General features: G+C 47.2%; 1 long non-coding RNA gene across 3 annotated transcripts; it reads right to left on the bottom strand.

Annotated features, from left to right (window-relative positions):
• Positions 1-8152: 8152 nt before the first annotated feature.
• LOC309621245 lies at positions 8153-12000 on the bottom strand. 3 transcript variants are annotated; one of them, XR_014239855.1, is made up of 2 exons: positions 11893-12000; positions 8153-8297 (listed from the first exon to the last, which is right to left on the bottom strand). It is a non-coding gene; the product is annotated as an uncharacterized lncRNA (long non-coding RNA). The 3 variants fall into 3 exon arrangements; XR_014239856.1 differs by lacking the exon at positions 11893-12000 and adding an exon at positions 11693-11716; XR_014239857.1 differs by lacking the exon at positions 11893-12000 and adding an exon at positions 11122-11143.
• Positions 12001-21984: the final 9984 nt, after the last annotated feature.

Below are 21984 nucleotides of genomic sequence, written 5' to 3' on the forward strand. Positions count from 1 at the left end.
GCTCCATGCCTCTTGTTATCGCAAAGTTTCATGGCCCTTGTCATCACAGTTCTCCATAGCGCTTGTCATAACAATGCTCCATGATCCCTGTCATCACAATGGTACATGACCACTTTCATCACAATGCCCCATAACCTCTTTTATCAAAATGCTCCATGGCCCTTGTCATCACAATGCTCCTAGGCGCTTTTCATCACAATCCTCTGTGATCCTTTTAATCACCATGATGCATGACCACTTTCATCACAATGCCCCATGATCACTTTCATCACAATGCTCCATGTCCCCTTTTCATCACAATGCTCCGTGACCATTTTCATCACCAGTCTCCATGCCCTTATCATCACAGTGCTCCAATAACCATTTTATCATAATGGTCCACGGCCCTTGGCATCACAATGCCCCATGACCCCTTCCATCACAATGCTAAATGAAATCTTTCATCGAAATGCACCAAGACCATTGCCGTCACAATGCTCCATGACCCCTGTCATCGCAATTCTCCATGACCCTTGTCATCGAAATGCTACATGCCATTTTCATCACAATGCTCCATACCCCATGTCATCACAACGGTCCATGAACCTTGTCTCACAATGCTTCATGCCCCTTGTCATCACAATGCTCCATGACCCCGGACATCACAATGCTCCATTACCCTTGTCATCACAATGCTCCGTGGCCTCTGTCATTCACAAAGCCAAATGACACCTGTCATCACAATGCTACATGGCCCTTCTCATCACAATGCCCCGTGACCCCTGTCATCACAATGCTCCATGCCCCTGTTCATCACAATGCTCAAAATTACCCCTGTAATCACAGAGCTCCATAACCCCTTTCATCAAAATGCTCCATGCCCCTTTTCATCAAAATGAACCATGACCACTTTCATCAGAATGTTCCATTACCCCTGTCTCATGTCACTTTCATCACAATGCATCACAATTACCCCTGTAATCACAGTGCTCCATAACCCCTTTCATCACACTGCTCCATGCCCCCTCTCATCACAATGCTCCATGACCCCTTTTATCACAATGCTCCATTAATCCTTTCATCGCACTGCTCTATGACTTTTGTCATCACAAAGCTCCATGCCCTTCTCATCACAATGCTCCATGGCCCTTGTCATCACAATGCTCCATGACACTTGTTATCACAATGCTCCCTCACCACTGTCCTCACACTGCTCCATGACCCCTTTCATTAGAATGCTCAATGCCCCCTGTCATCACAATGCCCCATGACCACTGTCATCACAAATCTCCTTGACCCTTCCCATCACAATGCTCCATGACCCCTGTCATCACAATTCTCCATGATCCCCTTCATCACAATGCTTCATAGCCACCTGTCATCACAATGCTCCATGAATCTTGTCATAACAATGCTCCATGACCCCTGTCATCACAATGCTCCAGAACCCCTGTCATCACAATGCTCCATAACCCCACTCATCACAATGCTCCATGGCCATTGTAATCACAATGCTCCTTGGAGCTTTTGATAACAATGCTCCGTGATCCCTGTAATCACAATGATCCATGACCCATTTCATCACAATGCAACATGACCCCTGTCATCACAATGTTCCATGGCACTTATAATCACAATGCTCCATGACACTTGTCATCCCAATGCTCAATGGCCCCTTTAATCACAGTGCTCCATGACCGCTTTCATCACAATGATCCATGGTGTTTGTCATCACAATGTTCCATGATCCCTCTAATCACAATGATCCATGACCCCTTTCATCACAATGCTCCATGACACATTTCTTCAAAATGCTTTCTGACCACTTTCATCACAATGCTCCTTGACCCTTGTCATCAAAATGCTCTATGACCCATGTAATCACAATGCTCCACGCACTTATCACCACAATCCTCCATGATCCATGTAATAACAATGCTCCATGCCCTTGTCAGCACAATGCTCCAGAACACTTGTCATCATAATGCTCCATGCCCGTGTCATCATAATGCTCCATGACACTTGTGATCACAATGCTCCATGGCCTTTGTCATCACAATGCTCCATGGCCCCTGTCATCACAGTGCTCCATGATACCTTTCATCACAATGCTAGATGACCACTGTCATCACAATGCTCCATGGCCCCTGTAATCACAATTCTCCATGCCCTTGTCAACAATTTGCTCCGAAACTCATGTCACCACAATGCTCCATTCCCTTGTCATCACAATGCTCCATGACCAATGTCATCACAATGCTCCATTCCCTTGTCATCACAATGCCCCATGACCCCTGTCATCACAATGTTCCATGGCCCTTGTCATCACAATGCTCCGTGACCCCTGTCATCACAGTGTTCCATGACACCAGTAATCACAATGCTCCATGCCCTTTTCATCTCAGTGCTCCAGAATACTTGTCATCACAATGTTCCATGAAACCTGTCATCACAATGCTCCAGGACCACTGTAATCACAGTGCTCCATGACACGTTTCATCACAATGCTCCATGACCCCTGTCATCACAATGCTCGATGACACTTGTAATCACTATGCTCCATGGCCCTTGTCATCACAGAGATCCCTGGTGCTTTTCATCACAATGCTCCATGACAACTTTCATCACAATGCTCCATGACCTTTTTCATCACAATGCTCCATGGCCCTTGTCGCAACAATGCCACATGTCCCCTTTCATCCAAATGCTCCATGATCATTGTCATCACAATGCACCATGACCCTAACATCACAATACTCCATGACGCCTGTCATCGCAAAGATCCATGACGCCTTTCATCACAATGCTCCATGGTCCTTGTCATCACAATGTCCCATAACCCATTTTATCTCAATGCTCCATGACCCCTTTCATCACAATAATCCATGAACACTTTCATCACAATGCTCCATGGCTTTGTCATCACAATTCTCCATGGCCCCTGTAATCACAATGCTCCATGCCCTTGTCATCACAATGCTCCAGAACACTTGTCATCACCATTCTCCATGCCCGTGTCATCCCAATTCTCCATGACAATGTCATCACAATGATCCAGGACTCTTGTCTTCAAAATGCTCCATGGCGCTTTTCATCACAATGCTCCATGTTCACTTTCATCACAACGCTCCATAACCCATTTAATCACAATGCTCCATGGAACTTGTCATCACAATGCCCCATTACCCCTTTCATCACAATGCTCCATGACCACTTTCATCACAATGCTCCATGGCTTTTTCATCACAATGCTCCATGTCGCCTGTAATCACCGTGCTCCATGAACCAGTTCATCACAAGTCTCCATGACCCCTTTCATCACAATGCTCCATGACCATTGTCATTACAATGCTCTATGCCCCTATCATCACAAAGCTCCATGACCACTGTCATCGCAATGATCCATGACCTCTTTCATCACAATGCTCCATGATGCCTGTCATCACAATGTTCTACGACCTTTGTCATCACAATTCTCCATGGCCCCTGTAATCACAGTGCTCCCTGGCCTTTGTCATCAAAATGCTCTATGACCCCTGTCATCACAATGCTCCATGTCACTTGTCATCATATTGCTCCATGACCCCTGTCATCACAATGCTCCATGGCCCTTGTCATCACAGTGCTCCATGATCCCTGTTATCACAGTGCTCCATGACCCTTGTCATCACAATGCTCCATGATCCCTGTAATCACAATGCTCCATCACCCCTTTCATCACAATGCTCCAGTAGCACTTTCATCAGAATGCTCCATGCCCTTTGTTGTGAAAATGTTCCATGCCCTTGTCCTCAAATACTCCATGACCCCTGTAATCCCAATGCTCCATTCCCTTGTCATCACCATGCTCCACAACTCTTGTCATCACCATTCTCCATGCCCGTGTCATCAAAATGCTCCATGAAAATGTCATCACAATGCTCCAGGGCTCTTGTCATCAGAATTCTCCATAGTGCTGTTATTCACAATGCTCCATGACCACTTTCATCACAATGCTTCATGACCATTGTCATCACAATTCTCCATGGCCCTATCATCACAAAGCTCCATGACCCCTGACAGCGCAATGATCCATGACCCCTTTCATCACAATGCTCCATGATCGCTGTAATCACAATGATCCGTGACACCTTTCCTCACAATGTTCTTGGATGCCTTTCATCACAATGCTCCACGCCCTTTGTCATCACAATGCTCCACGCCCTTTGTCATCACAATGCTCAATGCAGTTGTCCTCACAATGCTCCATGGCCCCTCTAATCACAATTCTCCATGCCCTTTTCACCAAAATGCTCCAGAACTCATGTCATCACAATGCTCCATTCCCTTGTCATCACAATGCTCCATGACCCCTTTCCTCACAATGCTCCAATACCTCTTTCATCACAATGCTCCATTCCACTTGTCATCACAATGCTCCATGAACCGTGTCATCACAAGGTTCCAGGACACATGTCATCACAATGATCCATGATCACATTCATCACAATGCTCCATGAACCCTGTCATCTCAATGCTCCATAGCCTTTGTATTCACAATGCTCCATGGCCCCTGTAATCACAGTGCTCCATGACCCTTTTCATCACAATGCTCCATGACCCCTGTCATCACAATGTTCCATGAAAGTTGTCATCAAAATGCTCCATGACCCTGGTCACCACAAGGTTCCCTGCCCTTGTCATCGCAATGGTACATAGCCTTGTCATCACAATGTTCCATGGCCTCTGTCATCACCATGCTCCATGGTCTTTCTCATCACAATGCTCTATGACCCCTGTCATCACAATGCTTGATGACCATTGTCATCACAATGCTCCAAGGCCCCTGTCATCACAATGCCTCATGGTCTTTGTAATCACAATGCTCAATGACCACTGTCATCACAATGCTCCATGCCGTTGTCATCACAATGCTCCATGGCCCCTGTAATCACAATGCTCCATGCCCTTGTCATCACAATGCTCCAGAATTCTAATCATCATAATGCTCCATGCCCGTGTCATCACAATGCTCCATGAACAGTGTCATCACAATATTCCAGGACACTTGTCATCAAAATGATCCATGACCACAGTCATCACAATGCTCAATGAACCCTGTCATCACAATGCTCCATGGCATACGTATTCACAATGCTCCATGATCCCTTTCATCACAATGTTCCATGGCCCCTTTCATCACAAGGCTCCATGACCTCTGTCATCACAATGTTCCCTGCCCTTGTCATCACAATGCTCCATAGCCCTTGTCATCAAAATGCTCCAGAATTGTTGCCTTCACAATGCTCCATGGCCTTTGTCATCACAATGCTCCATGGTCCCTATCATCACAGTGCTCCATGACCCCTGTCATCACAATGTTCCATGACAGTTGTCATAACAATGCTCCATGACCCCTGTCAACACAATGTTCCCTGCCCTTGTCATAAAAATGCTCCATGGCCCCTGTAATCACAATGGTCCATGCCCTTGTCATCAGAATGCTCGAGAACTATTGTCATCAAAATGCTCCATCCCTGTGTCATCACCATTCTCCATGACACTTTTCATCACAATGCTTCATGTCATTGTCATCACAATGCTCCTTGGCTGCTGTAATCACAATGCTCCATGCCCTTGTCATCACAATGCTCCAGAACCCTTATCACCATAATGCTCCCTTTCCGTGTCATCACATTGCTCTATGACATTTGTCATCACAATGTTTCATGCCCTTTGTCATCACAATGCTCCATGGCCTCTATCATCACAGTGCTCCATGATACCTTTAATCACAATTGTACATGACCACTGTCATCAAAATGCCCCATGACACTTGTCATCAAAATTCGCCATGGCCCTTGTCATCCCAGTGCTCCATGAACCATGTCATCACAGTGTTCCATGACACTTGTCATCACCATGATCCATGACCACTTTCATCACAATGCTCCATGGCTCCTGTCATTACTCTGCCCCATGGCATATGTTTTCACAATGCTCCATGGCCCTTGTAATCACATTGCTCAATGAACCCTTTCGTCACAATGCTCCATGACCACTGTCATCACAATGCCCCATGACGCCTGTCATCACAATGCTCCAAGGACCCTCTCATCAAGGTGCTCCATGATCCCTGTCAGCACAATGTTCCATGACACTTGTCATCACAATGCTCCATGACCCCTCTCATCACACTGTTCCCTGCCCATGTCATCACAATGCTCCATGTCTCTTGTAATCAGAATGCTCCATGCCCCTTCCATCACAATGCTCCAGAATTCTAGTCATCACAATGTTCCATGACCGTGACATCACAGTGCTCCATTACCCATGTCATCAAAATTCTCCAAGACCCTTGTCATCATAATGCTCCATGGCTCTTGTCATCACAATGCTCCATGGTGCTTTTCATCAAAATGCTCTAGGACAATTTTCATCACAGTGCTCCATGTCACCTGTCATCACAATGCCCCATGACCCCTGTCATCACAATGCTCTGTGGCCCTTGTCATCACAAATCTCCATGACCCCTGTAATCACAATGATCCATGACCCTTTCCTAGCAGTACTCCAGTACCCCTTTCACCACAATGCTCCATGCCACTTGTCATCACAATGCACCATGCCATTGTCAACACAATGCTCCTTGGCCCCTGTAATCAAATTGCTCCATGCCCGTGTCAACACAATGCTCCATGCCCATGTCATCACAATGCTCCATGACACTTGTCATCACAATGCTCCTTGACCCCTGTCACCACAATGATCCATGACCCCCTTCCTCACAATGCTACAGTACTCCTTTCATCACAATGCTTCAAGCCACTTGTCATCACAATGCACCATGCCCTTGTCAGCACAATGCTCCTTGGCCTATGTCATCCAAATGCTACATGCCCTTGTCATCACAATGCTCCAGATCTCTTCTCATCACAATGCTCCATGCCCGTGTAAACACAATGTTCCTGCACCACTGACAACACAATGCTCGATGACCCATGTAATCACAATGCTGCATGCCTTTGTCATCACAATGCTTCATGAACCTTGTTATCACAATATTCCATGACCCCTGTCATCACAATGCACCATGACCATTGTCATCACAATGCTGCATGATACCTGTCGTAACAATTCTCCGTGACTGCTGTCATCACAATGCTCCAGGATCATTTTCATAACAATGTTCTATGCCCACTGTCATCACAATGCCACATGACACTTGTCATCACAATGTTCCATGGCCTTTGTCATCACAATGCTCCATGAACCCTGTCATCACAATTCTCGATGACCCGTTTCATCACAATGCTCCATGCCCTTGTCATCACAATGCCCCATGCCACCTGTGAACACAATGCCCAATGACGCTGTCATCACAATGCTCCATGACCCCTGTCATCACAATGTTCCATGGCCCCTGTAATCACATTGCTCCATGATCCCTTTCATCACAATGCTCCATGACCCCTGTCATCACAATGTTCCACGACAGTTGTCATCACAATGCTCCAAGATCACTGTCAAAACAATGTTCCCTGCCGTTTTCATCACAATGCTCCATGGTCCCTGTAATCACAATTCTCCATGCCTTTGTCATCACAATGCTCCAGAACTCTTGTCATCACAATGCTCCATGCCCATGTCATCACAATGCCCCATGACACCTGTCATCACAATTCGCCATGGCCCTTGTCATCACAATGCTCCATGAACCGTGTCATCACAATGCTCCCGGACACTTGTCATCACAGTGATCCATTACCACTATCATCACAGTGCTCTATGACCACAGTCATTACAAGGCTCCAAGGCCTATGTATTCACAATGATCCATGGCCTCTGTAATGACATTGCTCCATGATCACTTTCATCACAACTCTCCATGACCACTGTCATCACAATGTTGCCTGCCCTTGTCATCACAATTCTCCAGACACTTGTCATCATAATGCTCCATGCCCGTGACATCACAATGCTCCATGACACTTGTCATCACAATGATCCATTACCACTTTTATCCCAATGCTCCATGACAACTGTCATCACAATGCCCCATGATGCCTGTCACCACAATGCTCCAAGGCCCCTCTCATCACAATGCTCCATGATCCCTGTCAGCACAATGTTCCATGACACTTGTCGTCACAATGCTCCATGACCCCTGTCATCACAATGTTCCCTGCCCATGTCATCACAATGCTCCATGTGCCCTGTAATCACAATGCTCCATGCCCTTTTCATCACAGTGCTCCAGAATTCTTGTCATCACAATGTTCCATGACTGTGACATCACAAGGCTCCATAACCCATGTCATCACAGTGCTCCATGATACCTTTCATCACAATTCTAGATATCCACTGTCATCACAATGCCCCCTGACACATGTCATCACAATTCGCTATGGCACTTGTCATCACAAGGCTCCATGAACCATGTCATCACAAGGTTCCAGGACACGTCATCACAATGATCCATTACAATTTTCATCCCAATGCTCCATGACCCCTGACATCTCAATGCTCCATGGCCTTTATATTCACAATGCTCCATGGCCCCTGTGATCACAGTGCTCCATGACAGTTTTCATCAAATTGCTCCATGACCACTGTCATCACAATGCCCCATGATGCCTGTCACCACAATGCTCCAAGGCCCCTCTCATCACAATGCTCCATGACCCCTGTCCTCACAATGTTCCCTGCCCATGTCATCACAATGCTCCATATCCCCTGTAATCACAATGCTCCATGCCCTTTTTTTCACAATTCTCCAGAATCCTTGTCATCACAATGTTCCATGACCGTGACATCACAAGGCTCCATGACCCATGTCATCACAATTCTCCATGAGCCTTGTCATCCCAAAGCTCCATGACTCTTGTCATCACTATGCTCCATGGTGTTTTTCATCCCAATGCTCCAGGACAACTTCCATCCTAGTGCCCCATGCCCCCTTTCATCACAATGCCCAATGCCCCCTTTCATCACAATGCCCCTTAACCCCTGTCATCACAATGCTCAATGAACCCTGTCATCACAATGCCAGATGAACCTTGTCATTACAATGCTCCATTCCGTTGTCCTCACAACGCTCCATGCCTCTTGTCATCACAATGCACCATGGTGCTGTATATCATAATGCTCCAGGAAAATGTTCATCACAGTGCTCCATGCCCCTGTCACCACAATGCTCCCTGGCCTTTTTCATCACAATGCTCCGACACATGTCATCACAATGCTCCATGCCCTTGTCATCACAATGCTTCATGAACCATGTCCGCACAATGTTCCATGACCCCTGTCATCACAATGCTCCATGACCTTGTCATCACAATGCTGCATGATCACTGTCATCACAATTATCCATGACCGCTGTCATCACAATGCTCCAGGACCATTTTCATCACCTTGCTCCATGACACCTGTCATCACAATGCTCCATGACCCTTGTCATCACAATGCTGAATGAGCCCGGTCATCACAATGCTCCATGACCACTCTCATCACAATGCCCCTTGTCGCCTGTCATCACAATGCTCCATGACCTCCTTCATCACAATGCTCCATGACCCCTGTCATCACAATGTTCCATGAGAGTTGTCATCACAATGCTCCATGACCACGGTAATCACAATACTCCATGCCATTGTCATCACAAAGCTCCAGAAATCTTGTCATAATGATGCTGCATGCCCGTGTCATCACAATGCTCCATGGCCCCTGTCATAGTGCTCCATGGTAAGTTTCATCACAATTCTACATGACCACTGTCATCACAATGCCCCATGACAACTGTCATCACAATTCGCCATGGCCCTTGTCATCACAATGCTCCATAAAACGTGTCATCACAATGTTTCAGGACTCTTTTCATCACAATGATTCATGACCACTTTCACCACAATGCTCCATGACCCATGTCATCACAATGCTCCTTGACCCATGTCATCACAATGCTCAATTGCCTATGTATTCACAATGCTCTATGGCCGATGAAATCACAGTGCTCCATGATCCCTTTCATCACAATTCCCCATGACCACTGTCATCACAATGCTCCATGGCCTTGTCATCACAATGCTTCATGAATCTTGTCATCACAATATTCCATGACGCCTGTCATCACAATTATCCATGACCCTTGTCATCACAATGCTGCATGATCCCTGTCATCACAATTCTCCGTGACCGCTGTCATCACAATGGTCCAGGATCATTTTAATCAAAATGCTCCATGCCCCCTGCCACCAAAATGTCCCATGACCCCTGTCATCACAATGCTCGATGACCCTTGTCATCACAATGCTCCAGAACTCTAATCATCATAATGCTCCATGCCCGTGCCATCACAATGCCCCATGACCCCTGTCAACACAATGCTCCATGGCCTTGTCATCATAATGCTTCATGAATCTTGTCATCACAATATTCCATGACACCTGTCATCACAATTCTCCATGACCCTTGTCATCACAATGCCCAATGCCCCCTCTCATCGTAGTGCCCCATGAGCCCTATCATCACAATACTCCTTGGCCCTTGTCATCACAAAGCTCCATGACCCCTGTCATCACAGTGATCCATGACCCCTTTCCTCGCAATGCTCCAGGACCCATTTCATCACAATGCTCCATGCCACTTGTCATCACAATTCACCATTCCCTTGTCAGCACAATGCTCCTTGCCCCCTGTAATCAAAATGCTCCATGCCCTTGTCATCACAATGCTCCAGATCTCTTCTCATCACAATGCTCCATGCCCGTGTCAACACAATTCTCCATAACTCCTGTCTTCACAATGCTCGATGACCCCTGTTATCGCAATGCTCCATGCCCTTGTCATCACAATTCTCCATGAACCTTGTCATCACAATGCTGCATGATCCCTGTCATCACAATTCTCCATGACCGCTGTCATCACAATGGTCCATGACAGTTGTCACCAAAATGCTCCATGACCACTGTCATCACAATGTTCCCTGCCCTGTCATCACAATGCTCCATGGCCCCTGTAATCACAATGCTCCATGCCTTTCTCATCACAATGCTCCAGAACACTTGTCATCATAATGCTCCATGCCCGTGTCATCACAATTCTCCATGACACTTGTCATCACAATGCTTCATGGCCTTGGTCATCACACTGTTCCATGGCCACTGTCATCACAGTGCTCCATGATACTTTTCATCACAATGGTAGATGACCACTATCATCACAATGCCCCATGACATCTGTCATCACAATGCGCCATGGCCGTTGTCATCACAATGCTCCATGAACCGTGTCATGACAAGGTTCCAGGGCACTTATCATCACAATGATCCATGACCCCTTTCATCACAATGCTCCATGAACACTGTCATCACAATGCTCTATGGTCTATGTATTTACACTGCTCCATGGCCAATGTAATCACATTGCTCCATGATCCTTTTCATCACAATGCTCCATGACCCCTGTCATCACAATGTTCCCAGCCCTTGTCATCACAACGCTCCATGGCCCCTGTAATCACAATGCTCCATGCCCTTGTCATTACAATTCTCCAGAACTCTTTTCATCATAAGACTCCATGCCCGTGTCATCACAATGCTCCATGGCACTTGTCATCACAATGCTGCATGATCCCTGTCATCACAATTCTCCGTGACCGCTGTCATCACAATGCTCCAGGAACATTTTCATCACAATGCTCCATGCCCCGTGTCATCACAATTCTCCATGACACTTGTAATCACAATGTTCCATGGCCTTTGTCATCACAATGCTCCATTATCCCTGTCATCACAGTGCTCCATGGTACCTTTCATCACAATTCTAGATGACCACTGGCCTCACAATGCCCCATAACACCTCTTATCAAAATTTGCCATTTCCCTTGTCATCACAATGCTCCATGAACCGTGTCATCACAAGTTTCCAGGACACTTGTCATCACAATGTTCCATTACCACTTTCATCACAATGCTCCATGTCCCCTGTCATCACAATGCTCCATGAACCCTGTCATCTCAATGCTCCATGACCACTGTCGTCACAATGCCCCATGACGCCTGTCATCACAATGCTCCAAGGCCCCTCTCATCACAATGCTCCATGATTCCTGTCAGCACAATGTTCCATGACACTTGTCCTCACAATGATCCATGTCCCCTCTAATCACAATGCTGCATGCCCATTTCATCAAGATGCTGCAGAATTCTTGTCATCGCAAAGTTCCATGCCTGTGTCATCACAATCCTTCATGACGCATGTCATCACAATTCTGCATGACACTTGTCTTCACAATGCTCCATGCCCAATGTCATCACAATGCCCAATGCACTCTGTCATCACAATGCCCCATGACCCTGTCCTCACAATGCTCCATGGCCCTTGTGACTACAAAGCTCCATGACCACTGTCCTCACAATGATCCATGACTCCTTTCCTCACAATGCTACAGTACCCCTTATATCACAATGCTCCATGCCACTTGTCATCACAATGCACCATGCCCTTGTCATCACAATGCTCCAGATCTCTTCTCATCACAGTGCTGTATGCACGTGTCAACACAATGCTGCATGACACCTCTCATCACAATGCTCCATGACCGCTGTCACCACAATATTCCCTGCCCATGTCATCACAATGCTCCATGTCCCTGGTAATTACAATGCTCCATGACCTTTTTATCACAATGCACCAGAATTCTTGTCATCACAATGTTCAATGACCGTGTCATGACAATGCCTCGTGACCCATGTCAACACAATTCTCCATTACCCTTGTCATCACAATGCACCATGGCTCTTGTGATCACAATGCTCCATGGTGCTTTTCATCACAATGCTCCAGGACAAATTTCATCACAGTTTTCCAGGCCCCCTGTGATCACAATGTCTCCTGACCCTGTCATCACAATGTTCCATGCCCCCAGTCATCACAATGCTCCTAATACAATGACTCCTAACACAGTCCCTGACACTGTCCCTAACTAAGGCCCTGAGACTACTCGTAACTTAGGCCCTGGCACTACTCCCAACTCAGGCACTGACACTGTGCCTAAATAAGGGTCTGATACTACTCTCAACTCAGACACTGACACTCCCCCAAATTAAGGCCTTGACACTACTCTTAACTCAGGCCCTGACACTATCCGTAATAAAGACCCTGACACTAATCCCAAGTCAGAGACTGACACTGTCCGTAGCTCAGACCCTGACACTACCCACATCTCAGCCACTGACACCGTCCCTAACTATGGTTCTGACACTACTCGCAACTCAGGTACTGAGCTTGTCCCTAACTAAGGGACTGGCACTACTCCCAACTCAGGCACTGGTGCTGTCCCTAACTATGGTCCTGACACTACTCCCAACTCAGGCACTGACACTGTCCCTAACTAAGGCCCTGACACTACTCTTAACTCAGGCACTGACACTACGCTAAGGCCCTGACTCCACTCCTAACTCAGGCACTGTCACTGTCACTAACTAAGGCCATTACACTACTCTTAACACAAGAACTGACACTTTACGTAACTAAGGCTTGACAAAATACTTAACTCATGCCCTGACACTGTCCTTAACTAAGACCCTGACACTACTCCCAACTCAGGCACTGACACTGTCTCTAACTAAGGCCCTGACATTACTCCCAACTCAGGCACTGACACTGTCGACAACTTAGGCCCTTACACTACTCACAACACAGGCCCTGACACTGTCCCTAAACACTGCTCTCACACTACTACTAAATCAGGCCCTAACACTATTCCTAACACAGTCACTGATACTGTCCCTAACTAAGGCCCTGAGAATACTCTTAACTCAGGCCCTGACACTGCAACTAACAAAGGCCATGAAACTACTCCTAACTTAGGCCCTGACACGATAACTAAGAAAGACCCTCAAACTACTCCTAACTCAGGCACTGACACTGTCCATAACTTAGGCCCTGACACTACTCCTAACTCCGGCACTGACACTCTCCCTAACTAAGGCCTTAACACTATTCTTAGCTAAGGCCCTGACACTGTCCATAAGAAAGACCCTGACACTAATCCCAACTCAGGCACTGACACTGTGCCTAACTAAAGCCCTGACACTACTCCCAACTCAGGCAATGAAGCTGTCCCTAACTAAGACCCTGACTCTACTCACAAGTTAGGTACTGACGCTGTCCCTAACTAAAACCCTGACTCTCTTCCCAACTCAGGCACTGACGCTGTCTCTAACTAAGGCCATAACACTACTGCCAACTCAGGCAATGACACTGTCCCTAACTAAGGCCCTGATACTACTCCCAACTCAGGCACTGACACTCTCTCTAAGGGCTTGACAAAATTCTTAACTCATGCCCTGACACTGTCGCTAACAAAGACACTGACACTATTCCCAACTCAGGCACTGACACTCTCCCTAACTGAGACCCTGACACTACTCCCATCTCAGCCACTGACACTGTCCCTAAGGCCCTGACACTACTTCCAACTCAGTCACTGATATTGTCCCTACCTAAGGCCCTGACCCTATTCTCAACTCAGGCACTAACACTGTCTCTTACTAATGCCCTGACAGTACTGGCAACTCAGGCACTGACACTGTCCCTATCTAGGCCCTGACACTACTCCCAACTCAGGCACTGACACTGTTCCTAAGTAAGGTCCTGACATTACTCCCAACTCCGGCACTGACACTGTCCCTAACTAAGGCCCTGAGACTAATGCTAACTCAGGCCCTGACACTTTCCATAACTTAGGCCTTGGCACCACTCCAAACTCAGGCAATGACGCTGTCCTTAATTAAGGGTCTGACACTACTCCCAACTCAGACACTGACACTCTCCCAAATTAAGGCCTTGATACTACTCATAACTCAGGCCCTGACACTGTCCATAATAAAAACCCTGACACTAATCCCAATTCAGGCACTGACACTGTCCGTAACCAAGGCCCTGGCACTACTCCCATCTCAGCCACTGAAACCGTCCCTAACTATGGCCCTGACACCACTCCCAACTCAGGCACTGGCACTGTCCCTAACTAAGGCAGTGGCAGTACTCCCAACTCAGGCACTGGGGCTGTCCCTAACTATGGCGCTGACACTACTCCCAACTCAGGCACTGACAGTGTCCCTAACTAAGGCTCTGACAGTACTCCCAACTCAGGCACTAACACTCTCCCAATGACACTGTCCATAACAAAGACCCTAACACTGCTCCCAAGTCAGGCACCGACGCTGTCCCTAACTAAAGTCCTGACTCTCTTCCCAACTCAGGCATTGACGCTGTCCCTAACTAAGGCTCTGACACTACTCCAAACTCAGGCCCTGACACTGTCCCTAAAAAAGACCTTGACACTACTCCCAACTAAGACACTGACACTGTCCCTAACAACGGCCCTGACACTACTCCTAAATCAGGCAATGACACTGTCCCTTACTAATGTCCTGACACTACTCCCAACTCAGGCACTGACATTGTTCCTATCAAAGGCCCTGACACTTCTCCCAACATAGGCACTGAGACTGTCCCTAAATATGCCCTGACACTACTCGCAACACAGGCACTGACAGTGTCCCTAACTACGGCCCTCAAACTAGTCCCAACTCAGGCACTGATGCCGTCCCTAAGTAAGGCCCTGACACTACTCCCAACTCAGGCACTGACGCTGTCCCTTACTAAGGCTCTGTCACTACTCCCAAATCAGGCACTTACGCTGTCCCTAACAAAGGCCATAACACTACTCCCAACTCAGGCACTGACACTGTCCTTAACTAAGGCCCAGACAATAGAACCAACTCAGGCACTGATATTGGTCCTAACTGAGGCCCTGAGACTATTCCAACCCAAGCACTGATGCTGTCCCTAACTAAGGCCATAACACTATTCCCAACTCAGGCATTGATACTCTCCCTAACTAAGACCCTGACACTACTACAATCTCAGCCACTGAGACTGTCCCTAAGGCACTGACACAACTTCAAACTCAGGCACTGAAATTGGCCCTACATAAGGCCCTGAAACTATTCTCAATTCAGGCACTAACACTGTCCCTTACTAATGCCCTGACACTATGGCCAATTCAGGCACTGACACTGTCCCTAACTAAGGCCCTCAGACTCCTCCCAACTCAGGCCCTGACACTGTCCATAACTTAGGCCGTGCCACTACTCCCAACTCAATCACTGAGGCTGTACCTAAATAAGGGTCGGACACTACTCCCAACTCAGGCACTGACACTCTCCCTAATTAAGGCCCTGACACTACTCCCAACTCAGGCACTGACACTGTCCCTAAATAAAACCCTGACACTACTCCTAACTCAGGCACTGACACTACCCTAAATAAGGCCCTGACTCCACTCCTAACTCAGGCACTGTCACTGTCATTAACTAAGGCCATTACACTACTCTTAACTCAAGAAATGACATTCTCTGTAACTAAGGCTTTGAAAAAATAGTTAATTCATGCCCTGACACTGTCCTTAACTAAGACCCTGACACTACTTCCAACTCACTCACTGACACTCTTCCTAGCAAATGCCCAGAGACTACTCCCAATTCAGGCCCTGACACTCTCCCTAACTAAGGCACTGATATTACTCCTAACTCAGGCACTGACACTGTCCCTAACTAAGGCCCTGACACTACTCCCATATCAGGCACTGAGACTGTCCCTAACTAAGGCTCGGACACTACTCCCATCTCAGGCACAGACACTGTCCCTAACTAAGGCCCTGACACTACTCACATCTCAGGCACAGACACTGTCCCTAACTAAGGCCCTGACACTACTCCCATATCAGGCACTGACACTGTCCCTAACTAAGGCCCTGACACTACTCACATCTCAGGCACAGACACAGTCCCTAACTAAGGCCCTGACACTACTCCCATATCAGGCACTGACACTGTGCCTAACTAAGGCTCTGACACTACTCCCAACTCAGGCACTGACATTGTCCCTAACAACAGCCCTGACATTACTCCCACCTCAGGCACTGAAGCTGTCCCTAACTAAGACCCTGAAACTACTCCTAACTCAGGCTCTGACACTATAACTAAGAAAGGCCCTCACGCTAATCCTAACTCAGGCACTGACACTGTCCATAACTTAGGCCCTGACACTACCCATAAATCAGACACTGACACTCTCCCTAACTGAGGCTCTGAGAATATTCCTACCTCAGGCCCTGACACTGTCCATAACTAAGGCTTTGATACTAGCGACAACTCAGGCTCTGACAGTCCTCTCAACTCAGGCACTGACAGTGTCCCTAAATAAGGCACTGACACTACTCCCAACTCAGGCACTGAAGCTCTCCCTAACTAAGGCCATGAAACTACTCCCAAGTCAAGCACTGATGCTGTCCCCAACTAAGGCTCTGACACTACTCCTAACTCAGGCACTAACACTCTCCCTAACTAAGGCCTTGACACTACTCTTAACTCAGGCCCTGACACTGGCCCTAACAACGACCCTGACACTATTCCTAACTCAGCCACTGACATTGTCCCTAACTACGGCCTCGACACTACTGCCAACTCAGCCACTGATATTGTCACTAACAAAGGCCCTGACACTACTCCCAACTCAGGCACTGAGACTATCCCTAAATAAGGCCCTGACACTTCTCCCAACTCAGGCACTGACACTGTCCCTAACTAAGACCCTGATACTACTCCCAAATCAGGCACTGACTCTGTCCCTTACTAATGCCCTGACACTACTCTCTCCTCAGGCCCTGACACTGTCCTTAAATAAGGCAGTGAAAATACTCCCATCATCGGCACTGACACTGTTCCTAAATAGGCCCTGATACAACTCTCACCTCAGGCACTTACACTGTCCCTAACTAAGGCCCTGATATTACTCTCAAGTCAGGCACTGACACTGTCGAAAACTTAGGCCCTTACACTACTCACAACACAGACCCTGACACTGTCCCTAAATATGGCTCTCACACTACTCCTAAATGAGGCCCTAACACTATTTCTAACACAGTCACTGACACTGTCCCTAACTAAGGCCCTGACACTACTCCCAACTCGGGCAATGACACTGTCCATAATAAATACCGTGACACTAATTCCAAATCAGGTACTGACACTATTCCCCACTCAGGCAATGACGCTGTCCCTAACTAAGGCCCTGGCACTACTCCTAACTCAGGCACTGACACTCTCCCTAACTAAGGCCTTGACACTACTCTTCACTCAGGCCCTGACAGTGTCCCTAACAAAGACCCTGACACTACTCCCAACTCAGGCACTGACAAGGTCCATAACTAAGGCCCAGACACTACTCCCAACTAAGCCACTGACACTGTCCCTAACTACAGCCCTGACACTACTCCTAACTCAGGCACTGACACTGTCCCTTACTAATGTCCTGACACTACTCCCAAGTCAGGCACTGACATTGTTCTTAAAAAAGAATGCTGGGTGTCAGTCTATTTATCTCATGTAAAAATAAAATACAGTGTGTGTATGTGAAAAAAAAAACAAGTTACTTTACATTTCTAGTAACACATTAAAAATTGTACTGACCTGTAATTACTGAGAATCAGCCCAAATATGTATGTCAATAGTTAACTGTAAAATCTGGCAAGTTGTGTTTGTGAAAAAGATAATTAAGAATGATTTATCACAGAACTATGCAACGGGGTCATCCACACACCTAGGAAATAGTGTCATGGGAACTGCTCTTTGGATTTGACATTCTGGAGTTTCTGTTTATCCTCTGGTTTTAAAAAAACCCTACTTTCAAGTTCAAGGCAGTGTTGTACATACAGTTTATACCTCTTTTGGTCTAACATCAACAATAATCTTTGCCGCATCCAACTTATTTTCCACTTTTATATTAATATCCTTTTTCTGTTGTTTCCTCATACAAACCATTCTTTAAAACTCTGTGTTGGACAAAGGATTAATCTCCAAAATATATAAACAGCTCATGCAGCTAAATAAAAAAAAACAAAAAAAAAACAAAGGCCCTGACACTACTCCCAACATAGGCACTGAGACTGTCCCTAAATACGCTCTGACACTACTCGCAACTCAGGCACTGACGCTGTCCCTAAATAAGGCTCTGACACTACTCCCAACTCAGGAACTGATGCTGTCTGTAACCAAGGCCATAAAACTACTCCCACTCAGGCACTGACACTGTCCCTAACTAGGCCCTGATACTACTCCCAACTCAGGCACTGACACTGTCGCTAACTTAGGCCCTCACACTACTCACAACACAGGCCCTGACACTTTCCCTAAATACCGCTCTCACACTACTCCTAAATCAGGCCCTAATATTCTTCCTAACACAGTCACTGACACTGGCCTTAACTAAGGCCCTGAGAATACTCCTATCATAGGTCCTGACACTACTCGCAACTCAGACACTGAAGCTGTCCCTAAATAAGGCTCTGACACTACTCTCAACTCCGGCAGTGACGCTGACCCTAACTAAGGCCTTGACACTTCTCCCAACTCAGGAAATGACACTGTCCATAATAAAGACCCTGACACTCATCCCAACTCAGGCACTGACACTGTTCCTAACTAAAGCCCTGACACTACTCCCAACTCAGGCAATGACGCTGTCCCTAACTAAGGCCCTGACACTACTCCCAAGTCAGGCACTGACGCTGTCCCTAAGTAAAGCCCTGACTCTCTTCACAACTCAGGCACTGACGCCGTCCCTAACTAAGGCTCTGATACTACGCCAAACTCAGGCACTGACACTCTCCCTAACTAAGGCCTTGACAATACTCTTGACTCAGGCCCTGACACTGTCTCTAAAAAAGACCCTGACAATACTCCCAACTCAGGCACTGACACTGTCCCTAACTAAGGCCCTGACGTTACTCCCAACTCAGGCACTGACACTGTCGATAACTTAGGCCCTTACACTTCTCACAAAACAGGCCCTGACACTGTCCTTAAATACCGCTCTCACACTACTCCTAAATCAGGCCTTAACACTATTCCGAACACAGTCAGTGACACTGTCCCTAGCTAAGGCCCAAAGAATACTCCTAACTCAGGCCCTGACACTGTCCCTAACTAAGGCCCTGACACTACTCCTAACTCAGCCCCTGACACAATACCTAAGAAAAGCCCTCACGCTACTCCTAACTCAGGCACTGACACTCTCCCTAACTAAGGCCCTGAGACTACTCTAACCTCAGCCCCTGAATCTGTCCCTAACAAAGACCCTGACACTACTCCCAACTCCGGCACTGACACTCTCCCTAACTAAGGCCTTAACACTACTCTTAGCTAAGGCCCTGACACTGTCCCTAAGAAAGACCCTGACACTACTCCCCACTCAGACACTGACACTGTCCCTAACTAAGGCCCTGACACTACTCCCAACTCTGGCACTGACACTGTCATTAACTAAGGCCCTGCAACTACTCACAACTCAGGCCCTGACACTGTTCCTAACTACCAGTCTCAAACTACTCCTAACTCAGGCCCTGACACTATTCCTAACACAGTCACTGACACTGTCCCTAACTAAGGCCCTGAGACTACTCCTAACTCAGGCCCTGACACTGCCCATAATAAAGACCCTGACACTAATCCCAACTCAGGCACTGACACTGTCCATAAATAAGGCCCTGGCATTACTCCCATCTCAGCCACTGAAACCGTCCCTAACTATGGCCCTGACACTACTCCAAACTCAGGCACTGGCGCTGTCCCTAACTAAGGCACTGGCACTACTGCCAACTCAGGCACTGACACTGTCCCTAACTATCCCCTGACACTACTCCCAACTCAGACACTGACACTGTCCAGAACTAAGGCGCTGACATTACTCCCAAATCAGACACTGAAAGTGTCGCTAACTATGTCCCTGACACTACTCACAACTCAGGCTCTGACACTGTCCCTAAATACTGGTCTCACACTACTCCTAAAGCAGGCCCTGACACTATTCCTAACACAGTCACTGACACTGTCCCTAACTAAGGCCCTGAGATTCCTCATAACTCACTCCCTGCCCTGGTACCTAACAAAGACCCTGACACTAATCCCAACTCAGGCACTGAGACTGTCCCTATCTAAGGCCCTGAAACTATTCACAACTGAGGCACTGTCCCTTACTAGTGCCCTGACACTACTGCCAACACAGGCACTGACACTGTCTCTAACTAAGGCCCTGAGACTACTCCTAACTCAGGCCCTGACACTGTCCGTAAATTAGGCCCTGACACTACTCCTAATTCAGGCACAGACACTCTCCCTAACTAAGGCCCTGAGACTACTCCTACCTCAGGCCCTGACACTGCCCCTAACTAAGACCCAGATACTACTCCCAACTCAAGATCTGACAATGTCCCTAACTATGGCCCTGACACTACTCTCAACTCAGGCACTGACATTTTCCCTAATTGAGGCAATGACACTACTCCCAACTCAGGAACTAAGGCTCTGGCTCATTGTGATGACAAGCGCCATGGAGCATTGTGATGACAAGGGTTATGGAGAATTGTGATGACAAGTACATTGAGCATTGTGATGACAAGAGTAATGGAGCATTGTGTTGACAAGGGCCATGGAGAATTGTGATGACAGGGGTCATGGAGAATTGTGATGACAAGGGCCATGGAGCATTGTGATTACAGGGTTCATGGGGCATTGTGATGACAGGGATCTTGGAGCTTTGTGGTAAAAGGGGTCATGGAACATTGTGATGACAATGGCCTGGAGCATTGTGATGACAAGGGTCATGGAGCATTGTGATTCCAGGGAATCAAGGAGCATTGTTTTGACAAGCTCCACGGATCACTGTGATGAAAGGGGAAAAGGAGAATTGTGATGAAAGGAGTCATGGATCATTGTGATGACAGGGATCATGGAGCATTGTTATGACAAGAGCGAAGGAGCACTGTGATGACAAGGGCCATGGATCATTGTGATGACAGGGCTCATGGAGCATTGTGATGACAATGGTCATGGAGAATTTTGATGAAAGGGGTCATGGAGCATTGTGCTGAAAGTGGTCATGGATCTTTGTGATGAC

This window comes from Balaenoptera borealis, assembly GCF_965194805.1.
Source record: "Balaenoptera borealis genome assembly, contig: HAP1_SCAFFOLD_81, whole genome shotgun sequence".
NCBI lineage: Eukaryota > Metazoa > Chordata > Mammalia > Artiodactyla > Balaenopteridae > Balaenoptera > Balaenoptera borealis.